This window comes from Bombina bombina, chromosome 5, assembly GCF_027579735.1.
Source record: "Bombina bombina isolate aBomBom1 chromosome 5, aBomBom1.pri, whole genome shotgun sequence".
Lineage (NCBI taxonomy): Eukaryota > Metazoa > Chordata > Amphibia > Anura > Bombinatoridae > Bombina > Bombina bombina.
Genome location: NC_069503.1, coordinates 23,624,200 through 23,633,529, shown reverse-complemented (window position 1 = coordinate 23,633,529; position 9,330 = coordinate 23,624,200).

Here is a 9,330-nt window from a genome sequence, read left to right as displayed (position 1 = left end):
TAGCTTGAACAAAAGGACACTTGTATAATAATTGTCTAAGTACAAGTGATACCCTTTGTTCATTACGGGTAATATCAGGTCCCAGACAATCTTGCCAGTGGTTCCCATATGTTCTGGGCAACCTGGAGGGTCAAGGTGGCTATCCTTTCCCTCATACACTCGGAAGGCCTGAGTATACCCAGTCTCGCTGTCACAGAGCTTATACACCTTTACCCCATACCTGGAGCGCTTGGAAGGAATATACTGCTTGAATCCCAGCCTTCCCTTATACTTCATCAGGGATTCATCAACGCATATATTCCTTCCAGGTGTATAAGCCTCTGCAAACCTGGCAGAAAAGTGGGTAATCAGGGGGCGGATTTTATACAACAAATTAGGGATGCTCCCTAGGGGGGCACACAGGCTGTTGTCGCTGAAGTGCATGAAATGCAGAATCATTTCATACCTCTGCCTCGACATACTCTGGGAGAAAATGGGGGTAGAGCAGATGGGGCTACTGCTCCAGTAGGAGCGAATGGAGGGTTTCTTTATGATGCCCATCAGCATATTCACTGCCCAGAATTTTTTAAATTCTGTCACATCGATGGGGGCCCATTGCTGCTTTGCCAAATATGAGTCAGGTTTTGCAGCACAGTACTGATGGGCATATAAATTAGTTTGGGCGACAATGTTCACCAATACATCATCGCCCAGAAACACCTCCAGAAACTGTTGGAGGCTAAAACCTGCCACATCTATATTTATGCCAGCATTTGCTGTGAAGGGTGGGATATCTGGCCTCTGGAGATGAGGCATTACCCACTCTTCAGCGGCAATGGCAGCAACACGCCTCCTTCTGGCAGGGGGGCTGGCAGCAAAAAAAAAAATCAAGCAGGTGACAGCAAATTCCAATAATTATTTATTCCAAAAAGACAAAAAAGAGGGCAACGTTTTCGGGACCTTATCCCTTAATAGGGGGGCTAGCAGCCACAGATACATCACTATCAGTTGAGACTGCATCTAATGATGTATCTGAGCATATGGCAGGGTCAAAATTGGGGTCTGAGTCAGACATAGAGTGCCTCCTCAGCACTATATGTTTTCTGTGACATTATTGTATCTGTCACAGAAAAACAAAACAAAATTAATTAACTAAATGGCCTTTGGGTTTTTAAAAAAAAGTACAACAAAAAAATTAACCCCTAAAAAAATGCACAGACAGCAAAAAAGTACAGCTATGCTACTGCAAGTGATTTATAGTGATCACTGGCAAGCTAGGGGTTAAATACTCTGGAAATTAAATTAGCTAAATGGCTCTGAAAAGAGCCTTTGGGTGTTTAAAAAAATACAACAAAAAAATGAACCACTAAAAAAATGTACAGACAGCAAAAAAAGTGCAGCTATGCTACTGCAAGTGCTTTATAGTGATCACTGGCAAGCTAGGGGTTAATGGCTCTGAAAAGAGCCTTTGCATTTTTAAATTTTAAACAAATAAAAGAAATAAATATCTCTCTGCTAAATACAGGTCTCTCTCTCTCTCTCCAACAAAATCGCAAGTGATGAAAGGGAGGGAGATCCACACTGATCAGACTCAATATTTACAAATATTGACTTGATCAGACAAATGGGAGATTTTATTATTAATTATTTTTTTTGTGTGTGGGAAGGCTCAGATTGGGTGACCCTAGCTTGCCCCTATGATGAGGCAGGCTAGGGACACCCCCAGAGGCCCCATGATGCACTGGGCATCGCCATTTTGGAAGCCTCATGGGGGAGGGGGGCTATATAGCGGCTTTTTTATTTTATTAACCGTTTTTTTTTTTTGTTTGTTTTTTATTTATAGCCTAAGTGCCTCGACCCACGAGGCACTTAGCACACAAGCAGAGCATCGGAAGCGTGTCTGATCACTTCCGATGCTCTGCTATACTGCCAGGCTTTACGTGGAGCAAAACCGGAAGTGATCACTCAAGGGGGAGTGATCAATCCGGTCCCGGCACTCCCGAACAGTACTGCAGGATGCCTGGATATCGAGGCATCCCTGCAGTACTGTAAGAGTGTCTGGAAGCGATCTTGATCGCTTCCAGCACTCACTTTAGCCGAGGACGTACTGCCTTTTTTTTCGGACGTACCCTGCACGTCCTCGGTCACTAAGGGGTTAACAAATCAGATGTGCAACATTTACATATGAAAAGATGGAGGATGTCTTTATGGTGCAGTGAATAAGGGACCCGATTGGAAGCGACTATTAAAGACATTTATTACCTCAAATAGTTCAGTCATGAAGGTCAACTGGAAATGTTTTATAGTGAGGTACTAAATAGTGACTTTCTACTATGGTTGCACGGACTGAGCTGGCGATAACGGACGATAACTGTAATGTGAGAAAACAAGACAAAATAAAGACCCCCCCCCCAATAAAGTTCAATGCAAAACCAATTTATGGAAATGCGAACTTAAAACATCTGATCCCTGTTATGCACAAATTTGACTAATTAATATCAGGAGAAACATGTGTCTCCCACCAATCTGCCTCGATTAAGGTTAAACACATCTACGGTATTTTGTAGAGAAAAATGTCTCAGGAATTCAACCTAATGGTCAACTCAGACACTAGTAGGAATGTGCAATGTGGCTTTTGTTTACTATATGACACAGCCTGCAGAATTTGGCTCTTTTTGGCGCTGGTTACAGTTGCACATATATTTGTGTTGTTCTTTTGTACAAATGTAACCAGTTGTAAGAATATATACAGTGCTGAAAATAGCCAATGCCGCGGATCATGCCCATTTTTACAACTAATAGATAACTTTATCCCCAAAAACACACTTGAGAAACGCTGGTTATTGCACAATTTCAAATTTAGGCAGTTTCTCTTTCACAAGTGTGAAATGCTTTGTAAACAGCTGATTGTGTGGTTGACGGCACTTCCTTATTTGACAGGTGAATTAAAATATTTGTTAATTGATATATATTAATAGCTATTTGTTATGTGTTAGAAAGATTTGGATTGTTAGATTGCATTTAAAGCTAAAACTTACTGATCATTTGTAAATGTTTCCCATTAAAACCAAAAAACAACACATCGCTAGCACATTCACACAATGGCGCCATCACTGCCGTATAAATAACAGTATTTTAAATAGTCAGCACCAATGTTCCCTCTAAGGTGCGTGGCAGCGCACCTTCCCTCTCTGTGTAGCGCAGGCAGCACACCTTCCCTCTCTGTGTAGTGCAGGCAGCGCACCTTCCCTCTCTGTGTAGCACAGGCAGCGCACCTTCCTTCTCTGTGTAGCGCAGGCAGCGCACCTTCCCTCTCTGTGTAGCGCAGGCAGCGCACCTTCCCTCTCTGTGTAGCCCAGGCAGCGCACCTTCCCTCTCTGTGTAGCCCAGGCAGCGCACCTTCCCTCTCTGTGTAGCCCAGGCAGCGCACCTTCCCTCTCTGTGTAGCCCGGGCAGCGCACCTTCCCTCTCTGTGTAGCGCGGGCAGCGCACCTTCCCTCTCTTTGTAGCCCAGGCAGCGCACCTTCCCTCTCTTTGTAGCCCAGGCAGCGCACCTTCCCTCTCTTTGTAGCCCAGGCAGCGCACCTTCTCTCTGTGTAGCGCAGGCAGCACACCTTCCCTCTCTGTGTAGTGCAGGCAGCGCACCTTCCCTCTCTGTGTAGCGCAGGCAGCGCACCTTCCCTTTCTGTGTAGCGCGGGCAGCGCACCTTCCCTTTCTGTGTAGCGCGGACAGCGCACCTTCCCTCTCTGTGTAGCGCGGACAGCGCACCTTCCCTTTCTGTGTAGTGCGGGCAGCGCACCTTCCCTTTCTGTGTAGCGCGGGCAGTGCACCTTCCCTCTCTGTGTAGTGCACCTTCGCTCTCTGTGTAGCGCACACCTTCCCTCTCTGTGTAGCGCGGGCAGCGCACCTTCCCTCTCTGTGTAGCGCGGACAGCGCACCTTCCCTCTATGTGTAGCGCGGACAGCGCACCTTCCCTCTCTGTGTAGCGCAGGCAGCGCACCTTCCCTCTCTGTGTAGCGCGGGCAGCGCACCTTCCCTCTCTGTGTAGCGCGGACAGCGCACCTTCCCTCTCTGTGTAGCGCGGACAGCGCACCTTCCCTCTCTGTGTAGCGCAGGCAGCGCACCTTCCCTCTCTGTGTACCGCACCTTCCCTCTCTGTGTAGCGCGCGCAGCGCACCTTCCCTCTCTGTGTAGCGCAGGCAGCGCACCTTCCCTCTCTGTGTACCGCACCTTCCCTCTCTGTGTAGCGCGCGCAGCGCACCTTCCCTCTCTGTGTAGCGCGGGCAGCGCACCTTCCCTCTGTGTAGCGCGGGCAGCGCACCTTCCCTCTGTGTAGCGCGGGCAGCGCACCTTCCCTCTGTGTAGCGCGGGCAGCGCACCTTCCCTTTCTGTGTAGCGCGGGCAGCGCACCTTCCCTTTCTGTGTAGCGCGGGCAGCGCACCTTCCCTCTCTGTGTAGCGCACCTTCCCTCTCTGTGTAGCGCACCTTCCCTCTCTGTGTAGCGCGGGTAGCGCACCTTCCCTCTCTGTGTAGCGCAGGCAGCGCACCTTCCCTCTCTGTGTAGTGCACCTTCGCTCTCTGTGTAGCGCACACCTTCCCTCTCTGTGTAGCGCGGGCAGTGCACCTTCCCTCTCTGTTAGTGCACCTTCGCTCTCTGTGTAGCGCACACCTTCCCTCTCTGTGTAGCGCGGGCAGCGCACCTTCCCTCTCTGTGTAGCGCGGGCAGCGCACCTTCCCTCTCTGTGTAGCGCGGGCAGCGCACCTTCCCTCTCTGTGTAGCGCGGGCAGCGCACCTTCCCTCTCTGTGTAGCGCGGGCAGCGCACCTTCCCTCTCTGTGTAGCGCGGGCAGCGCACCTTCCCTCTCTGTGTAGCGCTGACAGCGCACCTTCCCTCTCTGTGTAGCGCAGGCAGTGCACCTTCCCTTTCTGTGTAGTGCGGGCAGCGCACCTTCCCTTTCTGTGTAGCGCGGGCAGTGCACCTTCCCTTTCTGTGTAGCGTGGGCAGTGCACCTTCCCTCTCTGTGTAGTGCACCTTCGCTCTCTGTGTAGCGCACACCTTCCCTCTCTGTGTAGCGCGGGCAGCGCACCTTCCCTCTCTGTGTAGCGCGGGCAGCGCACCTTCCCTCTCTGTGTAGCACGGGCAGCGCACCTTCCCTCTCTGTGTAGCGCGGGCAGCGCACCTTCCCTCTCTGTGTAGCGCGGGCAGCACACCTTCCCTCTCTGTGTAGCACGGGCAGCGCACTTTCCCTCTCTGTGTAGCGCGGGCAGCGCACTTTCCCTCTCTGTGTAGCGCGGGCAGCGCACCTTCCCTCTCTGTGTAGCGCAGGCAGCGCACCTTCCCTCTCTGTGTACCGCACCTTCCCTCTCTGTGTAGCGCGCGCAGCGCACCTTCCCTCTCTGTGTAGCGCGGGCAGCGCACCTTCCCTCTCTGTGTAGCGCGGGCAGCGCACCTTCCCTCTCTGTGTAGCGCGGGCAGCGCACCTTCCCTCTGTGTAGCGCGGGCAGCGCACCTTCCCTCTGTGTAGCGCGGGCAGCGCACCTTCCCTTTCTGTGTAGCGCGGGCAGCGCACCTTCCCTTTCTGTGTAGCGCGGGCAGCGCACCTTCCCTCTCTGTGTAGCGCACCTTCCCTCTCTGTGTAGCGCACCTTCCCTCTCTGTGTAGCGCGGGTAGCGCACCTTCCCTCTCTGTGTAGCGCAGGCAGCGCACCTTCCCTCTCTGTGTAGCGCAGGCAGCGCACCTTCCCTCTCTGTGTAGCGCAGGCAGCGCACCTTCCCTCTCTGTGTAGCGCAGGCAGCGCACCTTCCCTCTCTGAGTAGCGCAGGCAGCGCACCTTCCCTCTCTGTGTAGCGCAGGCAGCGCACCTTCCCTCTCTGTGTAGCGCGGGCAGCGCACCTTCCCTCTCTGTGTAGCGCGGGCAGCGCACCTTCCCTCTCTGTGTAGCGTGGGCAGCGCACCTTCCCTCTCTGTGTAGCGCAGCCAGCGCACCTTCCCTCTCTGTGTAGCGCAGCCAGCGCACCTTCCCTCTCTGTGTAGCGCAGCCAGCGCACCTTCCCTCTCTGTGTAGCGCAGGCAGCGCACCTTCCCTCTCTGAGTAGCGCAGGCAGCGCACCTTCCCTCTCTGAGTAGCGCAGGCAGCGCACCTTCCCTCTCTGAGTAGCGCAGGCAGCGCACCTTCCCTCTCTGAGTAGCGCAGGCAGCGCACCTTCCCTCTCTGTGTAGCGCGGGCAGCGCACCTTCCCTCTCTGTGTAGCGTGGGCAGCGCACCTTCCCTCTCTGTGTAGCGCAGCCAGCGCACCTTCCCTCTCTGTGTAGCGCGGGCAGCGCACCTACCCTCTCTGTGTAGCGCGGGCAGCGCACCTTCCCTCTCTGTGTAGCGCGGGCAGCGCACCTTCCCTCTCTGTGTAGCGCAGGCAGCGCACCTTCCCTTTCTGTGTAGCGCGGGCAGCGCACCTTCCCTATCTGTGTAGCGCGGGCAGCGCACCTTCCCTTTCTGTGTAGCGCGGGCAGTGCACCTTTCCTCTCTGTGTAGTGCACCTTCGCTCTCTGTGTAGCGCAGCCAGCGCACCTTCCCTCTCTGTGTAGCGCAGCCAGCGCACCTTCCCTCTCTGTGTAGCGCAGCCAGCGCACCTTCCCTCTCTGTGTAGCGCACCTTCCCTCTCTGTGTAGCGCAGGCAGCGCACCTTCCCTCTCTGAGTAGCGCAGGCAGCGCACCTTCCCTCTCTGAGTAGCGCAGGCAGCGCACCTTCCCTCTCTGTGTAGCGCGGGCAGCGCACCTTCCCTCTCTGTGTAGCGTGGGCAGCGCACCTTCCCTCTCTGTGTAGCGCAGCCAGCGCACCTTCCCTCTCTGTGTAGCGCGGGCAGCGCACCTACCCTCTCTGTGTAGCGCACCTTCCCTCTCTGTGTAGCGCGGGCAGCGCACCTTCCCTCTCTGTGTAGCGCAGGCAGCGCACCTTCCCTTTCTGTGTAGCGCGGGCAGCGCACCTTCCCTTTCTGTGTAGCGCGGGCAGCGCACCTTCCCTTTCTGTGTAGCGCGGGCAGTGCACCTTTCCTCTCTGTGTAGTGCACCTTCGCTCTCTGTGTAGCGCACACCTTCCCTCTCTGTGTAGCGCGGGCAGCGCACCTTCCCTCTCTGTGTAGCGCGGGCAGCGCACCTTCCCTCTCTGTGTAGCGCGGGCAGCGCACCTTCCCTCTCTGTGTAGCGCGGGCAGCGCACCTTCCCTCTCTGTGTAGCGCGGGCAGCGCACCTTCCCTCTCTGTGTAGCGCGGGCAGCGCACCTTCCCTCTCTGTGTAGCGCGGGCAGCGCACCTTCCCTCTCTGTGTAGCGCGGGCAGCGCACCTTCCCTCTCTGTGTAGCGCGGGCAGCGCACCTTCCCTCTCTGTGTAGCGCGGGCAGCGCACCTTCCCTCTCTGTGTAGCGCGGGCAGCGCACCTTCCCTCTCTGTGTAGCGCGGGCAGCGCACCTTCCCTCTCTGTGTAGCGCGGGCAGCGCACCTTCCCTCTCTGTGTAGCGCGGGCAGCGCACCTTCCCTCTCTGTGTAGCCCGGGCAGCGCACCTTCCCTCTCTGTGTACCGCACCTTCCCTCTCTGTGTAGCCCAGGCAGCGCACCTTCCCTCTGTGTAGCGCAGGTAGCGCACCTTCCCCCTCTGTGTAGTGCAGGCAGCGCACCTTCCCTCTCTGTGTAGCGTGGGCAGCGCACCTTCCCTCCCTGTGTAGCACAGCCAGCGCACCTTCCCTCTCTGTGTAGTGCAGCCAGCGCACCTGTGTAGAGCACCTTCCCTCTCTGTGTAGTGCAGGCAGCGCACCTTCTCTCTGTGTAGCGCAGGCAGCGCACCTTCCCCCTCTGTGTAGTGCAGGCAGCGCACCTTCCCTCTCTGTGTAGCGCAGGCAGCGCACCTTCCCTCTCTGTGTAGCGCAGGCAGCGCACCTTCCCTCTCTGTGTAGCGCAGGCAGCGCACCTTCCCTCTCTGTGTAGCGCAGGCAGCGCACCTTCCCTCTCTGTGTAGCGTGGGCAGCGCACCTTCCCTCTCTGTGTAGCGCAGCCAGCGCACCTTCCCTCTCTGTGTAGCGCGGGCAGCGCACTTTCCCTCTCTGTGTAGCGTGGGCAGCGCACCTTCCCTCTCTGTGTAGCGCAGCCAGCGCACCTTCCCTCTCTGTGTAGCGCAGCCAGCGCACCTTCCCTCTCTGTGTAGCGCAGGCAGCGCACCTTCCCTCTCTGTGTAGCGCAGGCAGCGCACCTTCCCTCTCTGTGTAGCGCAGGCAGCGCACCTTCCCTCTCTGTGTAGCGCACCTTCCCTCTCTGTGTAGCGCGGGTAGCGCACCTTCCCCCTCTGTGTAGCGCAGGCAGCGCACCTTCCCTCTCTGTGTAGCGCGGGCAGCGCACCTTCCCTCTCTGTGTAGCGCGGGCAGCGCACCTTCCCTCTCTGTGTAGCGCGGGCAGCGCACCTTCCCTCTCTGTGTAGCGCGGGCAGCGCACCTTCCCTCTCTGTGTAGCGCGGGCAGCGCACCTTCCCTCTCTGTGTAGCGCGGGCAGCGCACCTTCCCTCTCTGTGTAGCGCGGGCAGCGCACCTTCCCTCTCTGTGTAGCGCGGGCAGCGCACCTTCCCTCTCTGTGTAGCGCGGGCAGCGCACCTTCCCTCTCTGTGTAGCGCGGGCAGCGCACCTTCCCTCTCTGTGTAGCGCGGGCAGCGCACCTTCCCTCTCTGTGTAGCGCGGGCAGCGCACCTTCCCTCTCTGTGTAGCGCGGGCAGCGCACCTTCCCTCTCTGAGTAGCGCGGGCAGCGCACCTTCCCTCTCTGTGTAGCGCGGGCAGCGCACCTTCCCTCTCTGTGTAGCGCGGGCAGCGCACCTTCCCTCTCTGTGTAGCGCGGGCAGCGCACCTTCCCTCTCTGTGTAGCGCACCTTCCCTCTCTGTGTAGCGCACCTTCCCTCTCTGTGTAGCGCGGGCAGCGCACCTTCCCTCTCTGTGTAGCGCGGGCAGCGCACCTTCCCTCTCTGTGTAGCGCGGGCAGCGCACCTTCCCTCTCTGTGTAGCGCGGGCAGCGCACCTTCCCTCTCTGTGTAGCGCGGGCAGCGCACCTTCCCTCTCTGTGTAGCGCGGGCAGCGCACCTTCCCTCTCTGTGTAGCGCGGGCAGCGCACCTTCCCTCTCTGTGTAGCGCGGGCAGCGCACCTTCCCTCTCTGTGTAGCGCGGGCAGCGCACCTTCCCTCTCTGTGTAGCGCGGGCAGCGCACCTTCCCTCTCTGTGTAGCACGGGCAGCGCACCTTCCCTCTCTGTGTAGCGCGGGCAGCGCACCTTCCCTCTCTGTGTAGAGCGGGCAGCGCACCTTCCCTCTCTGTGTAGCGCGGGC